This window comes from Phoxinus phoxinus (genome assembly GCF_949152265.1).
Source record: "Phoxinus phoxinus genome assembly, chromosome: 15".
NCBI lineage: Eukaryota > Metazoa > Chordata > Actinopteri > Cypriniformes > Leuciscidae > Phoxinus > Phoxinus phoxinus.
Window position 1 is genome coordinate 32,623,492 of NC_136890.1, and position 20,891 is coordinate 32,644,382.

A 20,891-nucleotide genomic window follows, 5' to 3' on the forward strand; every position below is an offset into this window, starting at 1 on the left:
TCTCTTCGCCTCTCTTCTCCTCTCTTCTCTTCTCTTCTCCTCTCCTCTCTTCTCTTCTCCTCTCTTCTCTTCTCTTCTCCTCTCTTCACCTCTCTTCTCCTCTCTTCTCTTCACCTCTCTTCTCCTCTCTTCTCTTCTCCTCTCTTCACCTCTCTTCTCCTCTCTTCTCCTCTTTTCTCTTCTCCTCTCTTCACCTCTCTTCTCCTCTCTTCACCTCTCTTCTCCTCTCTTCTCCTCTTTCTCTTCTCCTCTCTTCGCCTCTCTTCTCTTCTCCTCTCTTCTCCTCTCTTCTCTCCTTTTCTTCTCTTCTCCTCTCTTCACCTCTCTTCTCTTCTCTTCTCCTCTCTTCACCTCTCTTCTCCTCTCTTCTCCTCTCTCTCTTCTCTTCTCCTCTCTTCTCTTCTCTTCTCCTCTCTTCGCCTCTCTTCTCCTCTCTTCTCTTCTCTTCTCCTCTCTTCTCCTCTCTTCACCTCTCTTCTCCTCTCTTCACCTCTCTTCTCCTCTCTTCACCTCTCTTCTCTTCTCCTCTCTTCTCCTCACCTCTCTTCTCTTCTCCTCTCTTCTCCTCTCTTCACCTCTCTTCTCCTCTCTTCACCTCTCTTCACCTCTCTTCTCTTCTCTTCTCCTCTCTTCTCCTCACCTCTCTTCTCCTCTCTTCTCCTCTCTTCACCTCTCTTCTCTTCTCTTCTCCTCTCTTCGCCTCTCTTCTCCTCACCTCTCTTCTCTTCTCCTCTCTTCTCTTCTCCTCTCTTCACCTCTCTTCTCTTCTCCTCTCTTCTCCTCTCTTCTCTTCTCTTCTCTTCTCTTCACTTCTCTTCTCACGGTTAATGCATGTTTCCCTGGTTTCAGGCTATTCCTGGTTTGTATGTTAAGGTCATGTTATTGAATGCATGACTTTCATTATGTGGTATGTGTGTGTTGAACATTTACTAATACATTATAAAATGTTGTATTTATAAATATTTATTAATAGAACGTTATACAACGTTATTGTAAAGTGTTACTGTGTAACTTGATTGTTAAATTGACAGAGGATTTACTTTGAAACAGTTTTTCTCAGGAATTGCTAGTAAATTTCACAAATGATTACAAAGAATCAGAAAGTAACACACCGCAAGATGCAGGTATCATGATGTGCTGTGGAGGAACTAATCAGTATTTCGATTCTCAATAAGACTCATTTAAATTGGCCGAAGTGTCTAATTATTTAGTCAATAATGGCACCAAAAGAAGCGTTCAGTATATAATAATGATAATATTTGTTTTCTAACAGGTTTCCCAAACACTGCTGGCACTGGTCTTCAATTGATCAAACTAACAGGTACTGCAGTTTTGACTTAAATTTGCAATGTTTTTAAAAATGTTACACACTTTAGAAATTCAACATACTAACTTGACTCTTCACATTATACTGGGAATTTAATATTGGGAAAAAAGACACATTGTCACAGTAGTGGGAGCAATTCAACACGAATGACGAAGGAATTAACTCTAAATCGTCTGTAATCCACTAACAGAAATACACTGGAGAATCTCAGGAGAACACGTGAACATACTTGTACACCGAGAACTAGACACAGGTGGAAGTAATCTGTACACAATAGGTAACAAAAATTATGTTTTTGGGCTTTTAGTGTGAATTTGTTAGCCATTTAAGATATAAGCAATCAAAACTTAGTCTCTCACTTCCGCCAATATGATCAATGATTTTGATGACATCACTCTGCACTTCAGCTTCTCCCTGTCTCCCTGTTTCAGTGGAAATTACGTCAACACATTGAATAATTCTGCCTGTTTCGAGGCACATCATTGGCCCTTTAAGCTAATCATTTTCTATTTATATGTTGTTGTTCTATCTACTTCCCTGGAATGTATTTGGACACTTGTATGAATGCTTTTGATAACTTCACTAACACCACTGCGTTCTTCATTGTTGAAGTCTCAGTGAATCCGCTGGTGTTCTGGGGATGTGTGTGGATGTTAAAGCTTCACTCGGGTGTCCAAGCAGAGGAACCACAGGGGATGTTCATCACATTACGGTAACTTCCACTGACCACAAACACAATATACTCTCTATGAAAGTTCAAAAGAAAAGCGTTTATTTGAAATTAAAACTTTTGTAACATAATAAATGTTTTTACTGTCACTTTTGATCAATTTAATGCGTCCTTGCTGAATAAACGTGTTAATTAATTTAGTTTTAAGTCTGACATTATACCCAAAACTTATGAATGATAGTGTATCATGGTTTCCACAAAAATATGAAGCAGCACAACTGTTTTCAATATTGATAATAATCAGAAATGTTTTTTAGCAGCAAACCATCATTAAAATGATTTCTGAAGGATCATGTGACACTGAAGACTGGCGTAATGATGCTGAAAATACAGCTTTGATCACAGGAATAAATTACATTTGAACATATATTCAAATGTTTTTACTGTATTTTTTATTAAATGCATTTAACCTTGGTGACCAGAAGAGAGAGACACACACACACACACTTAAGCTTAATTATTCCAAACTTTTGACCGGCAGTGTATAAAGTAATGCTGTATATTTCTCCAAGTAGAGATATTTACACTCGTGAAGTGTTTACTCTCTTAAACTCATCAAAGGATGAATCCAGACCCTCCTACCGTCTGACATTACTGAATAAAAGATCTTCTTCTCTTCAGCAGGCAAGACTTCTGAAAGGATAATCACTCCTTTTCTTTATTCTGCCTTTTCTCTTTCCTGAAGCCGAGAGAACAGGAGCAGAGGGAACGTGCACACCGGCTGGGTGAACCTGGGGTCAAAGGTCGGCCGTTTAATGGGGAGGTTCAAACGTTGCTCAAAGCGGATAGGAGTGCGAAGGTGTCATTAATGCCGAGCAGGAATGTTCCAATAAAAACAGCACTTCCTCATGCAAAGCTGCCCATAAAAGAGCACAATAAATATCTCATTAGACTGATAGCTGCTGGAACTGTGTATATATAGGATGGAGATAGACGTCTCAAAAGCGCACGACAACATCCGCTAACAAGATACAGCGCACTCACCCTTTATGGATGAACCCAAAATATGTCATATTTCCAGAGACAGTGAAAACCAGAAGCATCTGCATTGCAAATGAAGCTTATTGTTCTTTATGGGCCATCTCTCGTTGACTTATGCGGTGACATTGCCGGTGGGTGAGATATGAAAGACACGCACCGACTCTTGTGTGGAGTGAAGTATATCTGCAGATCTGGAAATCCACCCGCAATTACAACTCAAACCTTTCTGTTCATGAATGTGCTCACGGTGGTTGATTGTGTTTGAATTAACAGCTCGTCTTTTGTCACAGCAGGTTGATTTTACACTCCCCAAGATTACAGTAAACAGCAATATTGTGAAATATTATTACAATTTCAAATAACTGTTTTCTATTTGAATATACTATCAAATGTTATTTATTCCTGTGATTCAAAGCTGAATTTTCAGCATCATTACTCCAGTCTTCAGTGTCACATGATCCTTCAGAAATAAGTATAATATGATGATTTGATGCTTAAGAACCATTTCTGATTATTATTAGTGACTTTAATATATAATTTCCAATAATCAGAGTAAGGACTTGAGATAGTTATGACACGAGCAAACCTCACTTTTCACAACTAAAGCACTGTTGTGTGTGTTACAGCGAGAGTGCATTACCGTAAATGTAATCAGGCTGGTGATATAAAGTCAAAAATGATCTATAAAATCCTTTAATTTCACTTGGATCATAGCAAGGATGTTTTTTGTTACTTTAATTGACTTTCTGATATGTTTGAAGGGGACTGCCTTGACATTAATTGTGCATATTTCTATTGTTTCTACATTATACAACACCACATACAGTGCACAGTTTACGAGCGCCCGATGCCCTCTGACCGATCAGGATGTGCAACTGGAAATGAGATGGTGATAGAAGGCACTGGACTGGACGTTTCTGAGGGAAGACTAGTCACTGGATTCGCCAGTTTACCAGGTTAGTGATACCAAATATTTTGAAGATCAAAAACGCATTTTAAGTGCTTAGTCAAGTCACGTTTATTTATACGGTACTTTATACAATACAGTGTTTCAAAGCAGTTTTACTGTAATAAGGAAGAAAATAACAGTATTAATGTTGAAAAGTTCTTCAATTATAAAACAAATGCTATTTCCGCTGTTATCCTTCTGCTTGAGTCAGTTCAGCAGTGATTCAGTCAATAACAGTGTCAATGTTGCAAAGTTGATCAATTATGAAATATAACATGCTTATAGTTGCAAGTAAACTATATACCCATTTTTGCCTGAGAAATAATAAGAAATTCTGAAGGCATTTGCAATTTCTTTGCATGGAAAATATATTTCAGATGAACCTTGGTTGCTTTAAAGGGGTCCTGTTATGCTTTTTACATGTTCAACTGTCTTTAGTGTGTAATGTTAATGTTTGAGAATGAAAAAGCTCTGCAAAGTTACCAATCACAAAGTCAAAGTTATTCTCTATATCAGTGTCACTGTTTCTGAACTCCCTGAAACGCCTCCATTGTAGTCTTGAGTTTTCTTCCGTCACAATATTCCTCATTTAAATAATTAATGCGCAGAATAAAGGGGCGGGGCCTGGTTGAGTTAGTTAGTAGTGTGTTAAACTGGCGGTTATGGAATTGGGCGGGACATTTCCCATAGACACTCGATGCGCTCGACCCACAACACACTGCTCCAGCCGACCAATCAGAGCATTTAGAAGGAGGGGCTTCATAGAGACAGGAACTAAACTGAGCGTCACTGACAGACTGGGTAGAGACGAGCCGCAACAATGGAGAATATGGGGAAATAATGTGTTTTTTGAAGCATAAAAACCGGTTCTAGTAGAGCCCAAAAGATTGAAAAAGAGCCAGTTTAACATCACTAGTTTGCTAGTGAATTACATGGAAACACACGTCTACGTGTACGTAAGCACATTGTTGAAAGCGTGTAGCATCTGGCTTCTACAAACCCCTAGAAAACTCCCTCCCTCTTTGTTTCTCCTTTCCTCCACTTCTCCCGGTTTATCTAAACAAGCTGGACTAATCCCAACTATCAGGGGATGCTCTGTCAAAACGTGCGGCAGGGGCCCTAAGGCGAACCGAGCCGGTGAGCAGCGCGCGCGGCTCAACCAGCTCACCAGTGACAGAGCAGAGGGGCCAGATTAGCATAATGTGTGTGTGTGTGTGTGTGTGTGTGTGTGTGTGTGTGTGTGTGTGTGTGTGATGGCTAGAGAGAGGGAGAATATTTTGTGTGTGAGAGACAGAGCAAAAGCATATGTTATATAAAAAAGGAACATGCATGCATAGTTGTGTTCATGCAGTGTGTTTGCAGTATGTATCGCTGCCTCGGACTCGTGTTCAGGTCAACACAGTGCATCTAAGTCTTCAGTCTGCGAAGCTGCATCCAGCCGTCTGTCTCCTCTGGGTCTGCGGGGCGGAGAAACGCTCTGACCGCACATACGGAAGCAGAGAGACACAGAGCTGTCTGAATATTCATGCGCTGGGCCCTCGGCACCACCCAAACCCCCCTAAAATCCTCGCGCTCTACCCCAGCGACGTGCTCCAGGTTAAGGCCAACTCCGGAAGAGACACCGGCAGGAGAGAAGAAAGAATTAGTGAGAGGTTTGATGAATGACTCTTCCTTTTTTCCTTACCCCTCATTTCCAGGAATTAGAACATCTCTGGGTTTTCCCTGATCTGACTCGTTGGGCTGAATCGTGTCAGATATGTTTGATTAGGAGGAAGAGTTGAAGTTTATATGTTTGAAATGCGCAGACATAAAGAGAAATCGATACTCACGGTTGCAACTGATATCGGTTTTAAAGTAGTTTTTTTATTTGTTTTATTTCTTAATTATTCTCTAGGGGGAATAAATGAGAAAATTAGTGGTTACTCGTGCCAAACGAATCTACACAAGGCTTGATATTTGTCTGTTAAGGTGTTCGATGGTTTTTAGGGTGTTCTTGGTGGTTGTCAGGCTGTTGCTAGGGTGTTGTAAGTGGTTGCTAGGGCATTGCTTTGTGGTTTATAGTGTACTGGTAGAGGTCATTGCTTTGTGGTTTATAGTGTACTGGTAGAGGTCATTGCTTGGCATTTTCTAGGGTGTTGTGGGTGATTGCTAGGGCATTGCTAGGCTGTTTTCTAGGGTGTTGTGGGTGGTTGTGGGTGGTTGTTTGGGTGTTGCTAGGCTGTTTCCTAGGTTGTTGGTGGTGGTTGCTACGGTGTTGCTGGGCTGTTTTTAGGGTGTTGTTGGTGCTTATGGCCCAGATTCCTCATTTAATGTGGGATTTGTTCTGGTCCAGAAGGTGAAAATGGTTAATCTGATCACTTATTAAAGTAGCAACACACTCTCCTCAACAACACGCATGACTTGTTGAATGGACAAAACTTTGCAGCGCACCTCCCATCTAATAAATGTGTTACTTCTGATATGAAACAACATTTCAGCTTTCAAATCAATTTTATTACGAAATTCAAACATTCCAGATTCTTTAATGTGGCGCCTTCAGTTCATGCGATGCGCACGTGAATGATCATCTCTTCCACTTTATTGCATGAACAGCATGAAATAAACATGAATGAACATCAGAAGGTATAAAAGTACAGTACACCTTACCGAAAATCACTCAATCAGTGTTTCAACCGCGGAAATACGTCAATAAAAAACAGCTTGTAAACAATGTCACATAATGTCACATTTACCTCAGAAAACCCATTAAATGTCCGAAAAATCGTTGGTCAGCTGGAAAATTTACTTATTTATACACTATATTGCAGATTCATTGGATTTCTACTTAACCTGTTGTTCAATGTTAAATGTATGTTTGAATAAATCCGTCATGTTTTTATGACAGCCACCATTTAAATGTTTAAATAAATAAATAAAAACGATGTCATTAAAAATTTATTATTAGAACGTTATTATTATAAAACACTTCCTTAAATGTAGTAGGCTACAAATCAATTAATTGTAATCTTTAATATTTTGGTGATGTAAATAGCGTTTTCTGCATGCCAATTCTATATTAAAAATCCTTCTGATTACTGAAAGGTGCGACGTCTTTGGATGCGTCCGGTATTGTGACTGATCTGTTGTCATGCGTTTAGAGGTCCTGCCCTCCCGATTCTGTGTCTGTGTGTATCGAGCTGTTGTGTTGATGTGGATCACTTGTCTTGTGTTTGTAACTGGGCCGCATCTGTGAATACACACTGTGTGTGTGTGTGTGTGTGTGTGTGTGTGTGTGTGTGTGTGTGTGTGTGTGTGTGTGTGTGTGTGTGTGTGTGTGTGTGTGTGTGTGTGTGTGTGTGTGTGTGTGTGTGTGTGTGTGTGTGTGTGTGTGTGTGTGTGTGTGTGTGTGTGTGTGTGTGTGTGTAAGGCCTCATTATCCGAACACTGAGCGCTGGGACACTGGCCTCTATCAGCAGCCCAGTCGCCCCCGGCATCTCTGCATCCCGACTGCCTCATCCGCACACACACACACACACACACACACACTCACAGTCCGATGCCAAGTGAACTCTAAGGTTTAACATCGGGCCCAGGCAGATCTAGCGCCTCTTATTGTTTTCAGAACCCATGAGCGCAATGGGACCCAATTGGGGCCTCATTACTTTATTGTTCTGAGAAGGTTTGTATGTGATTTACACATGGAATATTTGAATAATTCCTAGTTTGTTTTAGTTCGCTTCCATGTCTTTGCCTTTGCTTTGTTTCACAACACATTTTTTTTCTCCATGCAGTTTAAAAGAGCATTTGTTCGTTTATTTATATGCTGCGTGCTTGCATCCATCCCATCAAACTTTTTGTAATATTAATGTCCTGAAAACTAGCCCACCCGTCTCCCCCTCCTTGCACTGTCAATTAATCTCTAATATTCACCATGGCTCATTGAAACAAATGAGCATCTTGTGTTTGTTATTGCCTTTAATGGCTTCCTAATGTGCTGGAGTCTGCCTGCTTAATAATGAAGTATCAATATGGCCCCGCTCAGTTATTAAGGCTTTTCATCATTTGCTGGACACTTGTTTAAAAGCACCTTGATTTGGAACCGAATACACAGAATAATAGACGCGGCGTGACGATCATGCATTAGGCGTCCTAATCAATAACGCCTCTGTTTTGCTGAGAAGAAGTCACGGATGAAGTTGTTGCGAGCATCTTAACGGGGGACGACAAACACACGGTTTTGGAAAATAATGACCCGGGCTGCATCGCACGTATGATAAAGCAAAGCCAGGGGGTTTATTAACATCTCGGATCCCTGTCAATCACGCAAAGGCCCGTCCCAGCGCCCAATTATCTTTGAAGCTCGGGCCTCTGGGTCTGGACGTGATCAATGAACGCGCTCTGTCGTCGATACGGGTGCAGAAGAAGACCTATTGATCAGCCAACACTTGTGGACAGCCGCTGTGAGCCGGATAATGTCAGATTGAACCAGCGAGAAGGTGTGTGTGTGTGTGTGTGTGTGTGTGTGTGTGTGTGTGTGTGTGTGTGTGTGTGTGTGTGTGTGTGTGTGTGTGTGTGTGTGTGTGTGTGTGTGTGTGTGTGTGTGTGTGTGTGTGTGTGTGTGTGTGTGTGTGTGTGTGTGTGTGTGTGTGTGTGTGTGTGTGTGTGTGTGTGTGTGTGTGTGTGTGTGTGTGTGTGTGTACTGTACACAAGCCTATTTGGTCCTTATAGGTGTGTTTATGTTGTAATACGGTGGAAAAGTATTTCTTTTGTTGAAGTTGAGGTGCTCACAGGTTCAAATAAGAAGTTTATCTCTTAAATAACTAGTGTTTCTTGCTGACTGACTCAGCTAAAGTTAGAAAGTATGAATTTGTATACGGTTGACTGTACAAGAGTGTTGGTTTCGTGGTATTGTGAAATATTTGTAAAATTTAAAATAACTTTTCTACACCGTAAAAAGTGATCAGTTGACTTCACTTATATGGACTTGACAATTTCACAACTTGTTTTTTTCAATTACGCATTAAGTTTATTTACTGAGGTTTACTCACTTTTTTAAGTCACCTGATCACTCTTTACATTGTAGAAACAGTTATTTTAAATTAAGAATGTTTCAATTCAACAGCTTGAAATGCTAAAACGATAGTATTAGTTACAGTAATAGTAGCTATGTGGATCCACTACTAGGACAGTGTGTGAAGTGTGAACTAGACTTCATACATCCAGTAAAAATCACTAAAACACCAGACATTCAAAGACACTGAAGAAAAGCAATGTTCCTCCAGCACTTGAGCAGATACGCTCACGATTTTCTCAATGATAGTTTTTTAAGTGTTAATTAAGTGTCCAAATACAGTACATATTGGGGCTTTTGTATGTGTGTACTTACTAACTATATTTTGGGGACAAATTTATACCCAGAAAAGTGACCAAAACGTGACGAGATCTCCAGAAACCTCCCTTTAGGGGCGTCCTCATTTGTAAATCTGGTATAAAAATAAGTAATGACAGGTAGGTTTTTGTATGACAGGTTTAGGGGTCGGGTTAGTGTGTGTGTGTGTGTGTGTGTGTGTGTGTGTGTGTGTGTGTGTGTGTGTGTGTGTGTGTGTGTGTGTGTGTGTGTGTGTGTGTGTGTGTGTGTGTGTGTGTGTGTGTGTGTGTGTGTGTGTGTGTGTGTGTGTTCGTTAGGTGGCAGGTGGGCAGCGTCAGGGCCAGGGGAGGCAGTGGCACCGCGGTAAAGCCCTAAAGTCCCGTGGGACGCTGGGATCAGGGGGAGGGTCACGATCCGTCCCGTCCTCCTCTCCACTGCACCTCAGCAGGGCTGACATCCACGACCAACAACCCCCTTCAGAAATACAGCAGCCTGCACTGTAATTAAAGCCTGGCCCAGACGTGAGACCGCGGCTGACACAGCATGGGACGGAGCAGAGACCCAGCGGACTGATGTACATAAAACGAGTGCAAAACGAACAGACAGAAACAGACGCGCCGACTCGCATGAGTAATAGACACAGCCGCCTCACACCCACATGCATAAAACACACGCACATGCATGCATGCAATCAAGATTAGGCACAAAAACACACTTTCTCACTCTGACAGGTCTGAAAATCAAAGTTCCTCCAAGTTAACTGAAAAAGCACTCGCGCAGTCCCGCAGGAGCCCCATAAACTAACAGTTTTTCTTAGCGGCATGTAGTGCGCGCCAATTCGCGTAGCACGTCACCGCCTTCTCCAAATCTGTTTCCCATTCGGCGCGCAGGTCCCTCAGCTGGTCCGGTGTCTCAATTATGATGGATGATTATTACATCGAGATGGCTTTATGATGTATGCACTCGTTAAAACTAAAAGCCCGATCGTTGCGCTTGGGTAACCTTTCTGTACATCATTTTAAGTGTGAAACTAATAAAGCTGGCTTTTTATTTGAAGGACAGGAAATTAGGACGCCTTGATTCGGCCCGGAGAACGGGTGCTCAATAATCATAAGCTGCCAGACAGGAATTGTGTTTTTCCGACTGCCTTCAATGTGACTGGAATATTGGTCGCAGCTTGTTTGGATCAGATGAGATTTTTAAGAGAGATGTATGAGTGCTCTGTGAAGGCAATATAGCATAAACAGCAGCGGTATCACCCAGGTGTGTGTTTATGCAGTATATAAACATTAGTCAGTGTCATGCTACTTTGTGCTTGATCCATATCTGTTTAAATTGATGATGTTCAAAACCAGCACTTTACAGTAAGGACCCATTAGTAAATGTTAGTTAACGCATTAACTAAAATTAACAATGAGCAAAGTTTGTTAAGGCCTATTTATTAATCTTTGTAAATACAACTGTTAGTTCTCTTAGTTGTATTCAGAGCTCGATATTAACTTTTGCTCATTAGCCACTGCGGCTAGTGGTTTTCCAAAGTTACTAGCCACTCACTTGCCACAATTTTGACATCGATACCATGGGTAAAACTGCCTTATAGATATTTTTAATATTATTTCATAGTAGATATAGGCTATTAGGCTGCTGTCACCTTTAAGACCTGACGCACGGATCCATTATACTGTTACACATGAGTTTTCTTTCTCAACTGTTTACATTCACTTAAAGGAACACGCCACCGTTTTTTGAAATAGGGTTATTGACCGTCTCCCCTACATTTAGATAAGTGGGCAAACGCATTTTTGTCTCAGTGCACTTGTAACTATATTGGGGTGAAGCACTGCTACGTGGGCGCTGAGATATAACGCGTGGTGATTGGTTCAGGTGTTGCGTGATATCTCTGCGCAGAAGTAGCAGTGCTTCACCTGTGCTTCACCCCAAGTCAATATCTGCCTATAGGAAATCGCCTAGTCTAAATCTGTATCGCTATTTGTACTCGTTGTGAATACGCAGGCCACAATAAGTTATTAATTTATTAATTTTTTTATCACTTTTACTCACGACATGCTATCCGGCAACAAAGGATTCCATTCATTATGCTAAGCTAAGCTAGCGGCGGCGCTGCCAGACTAAGACAATGCAAGCACTGAGACAAAAATGAGTTTGCCCACCTATCTAAATGTAGGGGAGGCGGTGGCGTGTTCCTTTAAAACAGAACTGACTGTTTACGTGAATACTCGCCAAGACTGTCATCTTGACACTATTTTGTGTATTTGACTGTTTAAGCGCAATAAGCAGTGAAAAAGAACTCAATTTAGTGCTGAGAGAAGCCATGTATGTAACACCAACAATATTCATCTGGGGCAAATTAAACGAGTGAGTGAGGAGAGGCGGGTTTGTGTGTCTCTCGCAGTCGGAGAGATGAGAGAGCGAAAGTACGTCTTTTTAAAAGACTACAATTGAAAAATGTATATACTATATAGGCCTATAAAATTCAACCCGCCTAAATGGCCAGTAGGAGTGACTGTGTTACACGCTGAAATACACACGCATTTGGTGGGTATTAATGTCAAACCCTGGTTTTATTTTCAAAAATATACTCTTTTTGATTTCAGTAATGTATTAGTAAACATTAGGATTAGAATTATTATTTTTTTTCATTTATAGCTCATGTTAGCTAACACAGCAAATGCCAAGGCTATGGATTTGATTCCTTATAAAAACATTGAATGCAATGTAAGTCACTTTATACACAAGTGTGTGCCAAATGCATAAACGTAAATGTAAAGTTGAAACTTGGTTACGATGCAAATGAGAGCCAATGGTGTTTGACGTCATAAGTGATGCTTAATTGATCTCCTTTTGTGTTGCATGGATGAAAGAAAATCATGCAGGTTTAAAACGACATGAGGGTATATTTAAACGATTACAGATTTGTCATTTCTGGCTTGTCGGTATAAGTTTGGCTCTCTTTGTTCAGGGTCTATGTCCTCCACTTGACTTCCTGCCCTGGCCGTGGCCAACAGGAAATGAAGCGATCTGGTGAGCTCTCATGCAAATGCTACACGTCAGTGATCTTAAATTAATCTCACAAGTTTCACATACTCAGCTGAGGGCAACATCTCCTAACCCTGAAGCCATGACACACACACACACACACAGAAAACCCCCATGCTAAAAAAAAATTAATTAGCTGTTTGTCATCTAAAGCTGATCTCAGGGATTTTAGTTTTGGGGCTGGAGAGTAAGTGTGTGTGTGTGTGTGTGTGTGTGTGTGTGTGTGTGTGTGTGTGTGTGTGTGTGTGTGTGTGTGGGTGTGGGTGTGGGTGTGTGTGTGTGTGTGTGTGTGGGGGGGGGGGGGGGGTATGATGAGGGGTGACCAGCATTACAATAGCAAACACGGCTCTTATTAAGGGCTACAGTATCCCAGTATGGTTAGGTATTCTGAGGAGTGTGTATATGCACGGTAGTGAACTGCACAAAAACATCCAACACCCAAATTTATTATTTATTTATTTTTGAAAAGTGTATTTTGCATGTATAAAATGAAGCATAAAGATGTATTTTTACATTGTGTATTATCATTGCTATGATGCAAAAAAATATCATTAGGGCAGAAATATAATAATTTTTATGCGGATTTGTTTTTTGTTGTATTTAAATATTTGTCACTATATTACAGCAATCCTTACTGTATCTATACCGTTTGTTGACTAATATTTTTGAAAGAAATGAATACAGCAGGATGCCTTAAATTGATTAAACGACAGTAAAGTCACAGTGTCACAAAAGGTTCTCTTTCTATTCATCAAAGAAATTGAAGAATCATGAAAAAAATCACAGTTTGAAGCATCACAGCTGTTTTCAACATATCATTAATAATCAGAAATGTTACTTGAGCAGCAAATCAGCATATTAGAATGATTTCTGAAGGACCGTGTGACAAATTCAACTTTGATAACAGGAATAAATTACATTTCAGCATATATTCACATAGAAAACTGTTTCAACAGAATAATGTTTCAACATTTCACTGATTTACTGTATTTTTTTTAATCAAATAAATACAGCCTGGGTGAGCATTATGATTCAAAAACATCAAAAATCTTATCGACCCCAAACTTTTGAACAGTATTGATATATAATGAAGAAAAAAAACTCAAATTAAAAACATATTTCCTTTGTTTCCTTTTGATTTTGGGGTGAAACTCCTGTAGTTTATTACCTGTAGACTTACTGTTTATTTATCATCTCCTTCTCACTTCTAATAATGTGGCATGAAACTGCCAGTGTAACAAAGCGCTAGTTTTCTCTGGACAGAGATGCGTGAGGTTACACTTTTTAAGTAATTGTGAACTGCTCTACTATACGATATAATGATAAATCACATGTTTTCACATCACATCTCTGTTTTATTTAACTTATAACAAATAATAATCGAGCTATCAAACTAACTTTAATGGCTGAGGCTGCTGCCATTATTATTATTCATATTTTTGACATGACATTACTTTCATTCAAGTCATCTTTTAGGAAAGTTGAGTTTCCCAATTCTATTTGTACAAGTCCCAGAATGAACAAAACATCATATAAAATGCTTTTTGTGATGTCATGCTTCTTTCTAGCCCATGTAAGATGATGATATTGATTTTTTTAATCACTTCTAGAGTGCATTTTACTATGAATGACATTGTTTACAGAAATCTCCGGTTCCCATGGGTCTTTCTGTAATGTTTGTCAGACCTAGCAACAGTAACCAAAGGGGGGCGGAGCTCAGCAACTATTCTCCTGGTAGTGTTTTTCCCATTCTTCACTGAAACGCAGAGCTCGGATGTTGTGGATTCAGTTATTCTTTGTGGAGGGTCTCCTGCTGAACATCTATCCTGACAAATCGGCAGCATAACTTTTCGAATACATATTTTCTCTAGATTTATTGCATGCATAAAGAGCGATGATAAAGCGCGGTGACTCGGCAGACAGCTCATCTTGGGAAGCGTGTAAACTGTCAGATGAAGTTGTAATGGAGGAAGGCCTCCGCTGCTCAGGTTGGTGTGCGTTCTCTCCCACACCCGGTGCTTTCCGCTGTTTTCTTTGTTGTGAGGCTGTATTCCCCTGGCCCAAGGGCTCATGGGTAACAGCTGAAGCTGTGGCGGAGGGGCCTTGCCAGCCTCAGGGCCTCTGCCACCCTCTCTCTCTCTCTTTCTCTCCTCTCACTCTTTCTATGTTACCCATATGGTCCGTCAAGCGCTAATTCCCCAGAGGCCTGTTAGCAGCACACAGCCCCAGTTCTGCCCCTCCTCCCTCACTCTCACTCGCTCGCTCACTCACTCGCTCACTTCCCTTAACTCTCCTCTCTCTCTACCACACAACAGCCCACAATCCCCAAGACTCTGCCTCCTATAGCAGCAGTGCTGGGAGGATAGATAGATAGATAGATAGATAGATAGATAGATAGATAGATAGATAGATAGATAGATAGATAGATAGATAGATAGATAGATAGATAGATAGATAGATAGATAGATAGATAGATATAGATAGAACATACAGAGAGGTAAAATGATAGATAGATAGATAGATAGATAGATAGATAGATAGATAGATGGATAGATAGATAGATAGATAGATAGATAGATAGATAGATAGATAGATAGATAGATAGATAGATAGATAGATATAGATAGAACATACAGAGAGGTAAAATGATAGATAGATAGATAGATAGATAGATAGATAGATAGATAGATAGATAGATAGATAGATAGATAGATAGATAGAACATACAGAGAGGTAAAATGATAGATAGATAGATAGATAGATAGATAGATAGATAGATAGATAGATAGATAGATAGATAGATAGATAGATAGATAGATAGATAGATAGATAGATAGATAGATAGATAGAACATACAGAGAGGTAAAATTATAGATAGATAGATAGATAGATAGATAGATAGATAGATAGATAGATAGATAGATAGATAGATAGATAGATAGATAGATAGATAGATAGATAGAACATACATAGAGGTAAAATGATAGATAGATAGATAGATAGATAGATAGATAGATAGATAGATAGATAGATAGATAGATAGATAGATAGATAGATAGATAGATAGATAGATAGATAGATAGATAGATAGATAGATAGAACATACAGAGAGGTAAAATGATAGATAGATAGATAGATAGATAGATAGATAGATAGATAGATAGATAGATAGATAGATAGATAGATAGATAGATAGATAGATAGATAGATAGATAGATAGAACATACAGAGAGGTAAAATGATAGATAGATAGATAGATAGATAGATAGATAGATAGATAGATAGATAGAACATACAGAGAGGTAAAAAGATAGATAGATAGATAGATAGATAGATAGATAGATAGATAGATAGATAGATAGATAGATAGATAGATAGATAGATAGATAGATAGATAGATAGATAGTTAGAACACATGGGTTGGGATGGATGGATAGGTATATGGATAGATATACAGATAAAACGATAGAATGAGGATAGATAGATGTCTTTTGTTCACATTATATTTTCCCTTCCCGCACATTGTTTTCTTTTAATCTCTCTCTCTCTCTTTCTCTCTCTCTCTCTCTCCCTCTCTCTCTCTCTCGTTCCAGCCTTCATCTGTCTTCCATTTCTCCAGGCTCTCCTCTGTTATATGGTGTGGCGCAGTTAATACTTGAATTTATTGGTCCCATTAGATGAATGAATTATCTCCTTTTTCGTAGCACAGGAAACCCGTCAGACTGAAGCGAGTGCTCAGGGCCGCGGGTACGAGGATCTCTCCTTTCTCTCCTCCGCTGTCTGTCCTTCACTTCAGAAATCACAGGACCTTTCTGTGGATCGAAGCATTCTGAGGATCTCTCCCTGCGTCCGTCGTTCTGAACAGTAATGAAGTAATGAAGCTTGTATTTATATTGTGTTCGAGTTCTTAATTGTAATTATTAAAGGTAATTCAATAGAGCGGCTAACACGGGGAGCGATTGATTTCTTCTTTAATCACTCATTTGCAGTGACGTCCCTTCAGGGTCCAGAGGGGCCGCTGTCTTTCTAAGTGTGATTTATTCCAGCTAAATGTGAACTTGTGTTCCTTCAAACTCTCTCTGGACCTTCTCCTTTAAAACTCACCAGACTTCACATCCAACATGACAGATGTGTGTGTCCCTCGATCTGTCCTCAACCCTAAACTATGTCATATTTAGGCAATCTATCGCTCCAGCGTTATTCTTTGCTGATCTTGGTGTGTTAATAATTCAGTATGATTATGCATGTTCAAACAAACATGATTTTGTCATTGTACAAGTCCAGACACACATGGTATATACCGTGCCTCCCAAAAAAATCATAAAAAAGAATGCTGTTTTTGGTACTTTTTGTAAGATTTTAACCACGGTTCCTTCATTTCAAGCCATCATACTCATATGAAGACGGAAAAATAATAATAATAATACATTTTTGTTCATTTAAAGTCTTTTAAAAAAGTTATTCTGCATGCATACACTGAATTTAGTATATGAATTGCATGCACACACACATTGAGTACTAGCGCCCTCTGTTGATCAGTAACGTCATTAAAGCAGTCCACTATCATCACTGCAGATCTGCACTATTATTAATGTGAAGTGAATCATCATTAGTGATACACATGATCTGTTAAAAACATACTTGCTGGACTTTCTCTCTAAACGTGATTGTATATCACCGTTTTATTGGACATGGCAACATGAAAATAGTTTTTATTAAAATGCATTGTTTTTATGTTCAATTGCAATGTTTTGCAATGGACTAAAGCTTAGACGTTAAGTCACTAATATATTTTTTTCAAGCACATTCTCTGTATGATGTATGACTGTGTGAACATGACTTTAAATGTTAAAAAACACACCATAGATTTTGTACGTTACCTTGTTTGGAACAAAATGGTATTCTTTTAAGTAATTGAAATTTATTCTGAATGTTGTTTATAGTTCTAAATAATACGTGCAAATACCATAAAGATGGAATTAGTCACAACATCATTGCAATATAACACACACTGGACTGTATTATATTGATGATGACTGTTAGTGTGACTCCTGCAGTTGTGTTTGTGTAGAGAAACACATTGAAAAAACATGTGCGTGTGTGTAGGATGAAGCAAACAGGGCAAACGATAACCCCGACTGTGCCACAGAGCATCAAAGGTGTGTGTGTGTGTGTGTGTGTGTGTGTGTGTGTGTGTGTGTGTGTGTGTGTGTGTGTGTGTGTGTGTGTGTGTGTGTGTGTGTGTGTGTGTGTGTGTGTGTGTGTGTGTGTGTGTGTGTGTGTGTGTGTGTGTGTGTGTGTGTGTGTGTGTGTGTGGACCTGCTGTCAGACGGGTGAATTATTTATCAGCGTGTTCCGCCTCCAATCTGTTTCGGCGACAGGAATGGATACGTGTATTAAAACAAACAGAAGTTCAGATTTGTTCATGTCTGTTGTCCACACAGACACAGGGCTGTGATCGCGGGACGGGGGGGGACGGGACCCTTCACAGGGCTGGTCAACGCTCAACCACATCAAAGCCTGCCAGAGCTTCTGGACTGTATTAGTACAGCAGGCCTGACCATATACACACTTCCAGGGTTGTTTGTTTTACAGACGTCTTTTGTGCAGCTAAATATACGGATAAACACTCACATTAAGATATATAGTTCTGAATGTTCAAAACATCCGGGGTTTTTTTATGTTTTTTATCTGTTATTAGAGAAATCATGAAGGGAATGACGTTTTTATTAAACATTGTTACTTTTGAACGAGAGACATTTCTGGATACATTTCCCAGCACAAATAATATCAAAATCATTTCTGCACTCTCAAGTTTTCTCAAGTTGTTCCAAACGAGTCCAAACGAGTGCAAATGAGTTTGAAAGGAACATTTTAAGTGAACAATGACTTAAGCGACTTTACTTTAAGTTAAAATCTTAAGTTAAAAGCGTCTTTTATGATGATAATGATGATAATGGTGATTTTATAATGTTTTTGCTGATTCACTTTATGTAGAGCATCATGAACATTTTGCTAAATGTTTTATTTTGTGTTTTACAGAAGTCATACGGGTGTGATGGTGACGTGTCTTCCTTTAAAACGTAAGTGCAACAAATATGCTTAATGCATCACTTCTGTTTTGTTCTACATGTCCAAAGCAGCTTGAGATATCTCAGTGTTGTTCAGGGTGTCACGTGTGTAACTCGTTCAGATAGACACAGGTGTGTGGGCCGGTCTCCTCTTCATGATGGATGTGCTGGAGGAGGGCTGACAGCGGCTCGTCGTATGCCAGAGGTTTGGTGTTGGCTCAGCTGTAAAGATAAGAGCTGTCACTTTGAAATGGTTGAGGATTTCAGGCTGATGTCTTGATAACACACACACACACACCTGTCAGGGTCTTTATAAGGTCTGAGCAGGAGCGTCTTTGTGGGCGATCTTTCCTGCTTGTTTGTAATAAACAATTATTTGTAAAATAACAGTAATTGTCTAGTCAAACGGTGATTAATGCAGGCGAAGTGTCACTTCTGTGCCACTAGAGGCACCAAATGGAATTGCAAATATAATGGCTGTTTCCAAACAAGTTCTCAACATTCTTAGCTGTCCTTGCCTTCTATTGGTCAATCAAACGGGTAGCCCCGCCCCAAACTCTCTCCATTGGTTGAGTAAGAATGTCACTCAAACCAACAGGTTTGAAAGTGTCAGTTACATGAAGTCAACAGATGACTTGTTTACTTATAGTTGAACTGGGATAAAATACCAATATTTGAATCTGCGTCAGCTGATGACTGTGTCTGATTGGCCAATTAAATATTCATTCAGCAATATTTACTTTTTTAATATATTTTAAAATGCATTTTATTCATGTGACAAAAGCTGAATTTTCAGCATCATTAATCCAGTCTTCAGTGTCACATGATCCTTCAGAAATCATTCTAACATGCTCAGGAAACATTTATGATTAGTGTAGAAAACAGTTGCTGCTTCATATTAAAAATCCCTCTAATGGGAAGAAACTGCACAGTTTACCTTTAAACTTGAAGAGAGCCTTAAAAGAAAACAATTGGATGCATTTATTGCCATGTTCTTAATTTAGAGACATTTGCTCATAGTCCTGTCAGTGTGGAGTGATCTGCCTATCTGTCACGTCCCGTGTGCCGAGATTGGATGGTTCCCGGCTGGTTATTGGGTGTTTGACTGTAAGATACATCATTGGCTGACGTTTGACCTCCAGAGAGGAAGTCCAGCCCAGTGGAAATCCTTCAGCTCTGCGTCTTTGAAACTTTAGCACTCCGCTTCTCTCTGTTGTGTCTTTGAGTGGCGAATACCCCCCAAAAAAACTGTGCCTGTCATCAAGTGTCTCTCTCTCTCTCTCTCTCTCTCTCTCTCTCTCTCTCTCTCTCTCTCTCTCTCTCTCTCTCTCTCTCTCTCTCTCTCTCACACACATGTTTCTCTCTCTGCGTGGAGCTCCAGAGGACCCCGCAGCTGGCCGGGGTTGTGCCCGTGTAGCGCTGCTCTCGGCTGGGGCTCTGCGGGGGGGCTGGGGAGGGGCTCTGGATCTCACTGAAAGAGAAAAAGAAAGAGATCAAGGATAAAATGAAAAAGAAATCTGTGATTCCCCCTGGCACCTTCCCCTCCCCTCCTTCCCCCCATGGCCGATTCTTTTTTATCTTCTACTTCTCTTACTAGCAGCCGTTTCTCTCTCTGTCTTCTTTTCTTCTTTTCTGTCTTCTTTGAGAAGATGCTCGCTGTTAGATTCAGTGTCAGGTGCACTCAGACCGGAGTGAAAATGATTTAACAAGAGTATTGATTTCTGATTCACTTGTGTGTCACTGTTACAGCCTCTACAGAGATGCTCAGTTCATTTTATAAAGTATTCTAGTATTTTGAGATTAGATTTGTTATTAATTAGAGCAGAAAATAGTACAAATAAATAGCAATATGCAAATAGCAATACAAGTTAAAAAAAAATGATATATATATATATATAAAAGCATTAGTGTATACACTCTAAAAAATGCTGGGTTGTTTTAACCCAATTTTGGGTCAAATATGGACAAACCCAAACGTTGGATCAAAAATGCAATTTAAAAATTTAACCCAAATGGCTGGGTTTGTCCATATTTGACCCAAAATTGGGTTAAAAAACCCCAGCTTTTTTTAGTGTAATGTTAAATGTGTTTAAGATGCACGGCAGAGGGTGCGTGTAACAGTTCATACAGGAGATGATCTGGTTGTGGAGAAGATTACAGTAGAGATGTGTCTTTGATTTCTCACAAAGATTTAGAAACAAACACAGCGCTAAATACAAGCGTCACTCTTCTTCTGAGTGTGTAATCGCTCCCAGAAAAAAGATTTTGCAAAGAGTTGCACAGTTTTAGCGTAAGTTACTTTGGATTAAAGCATATTGCATAATAATAAATGCATAGTGTCACTAATGCACATTTTCATTCACTTAGATTTAAATGCATGTGTCACTCTTAAACCTCCTTTAGTTTGCATGTGACTAGAGATGCACCTC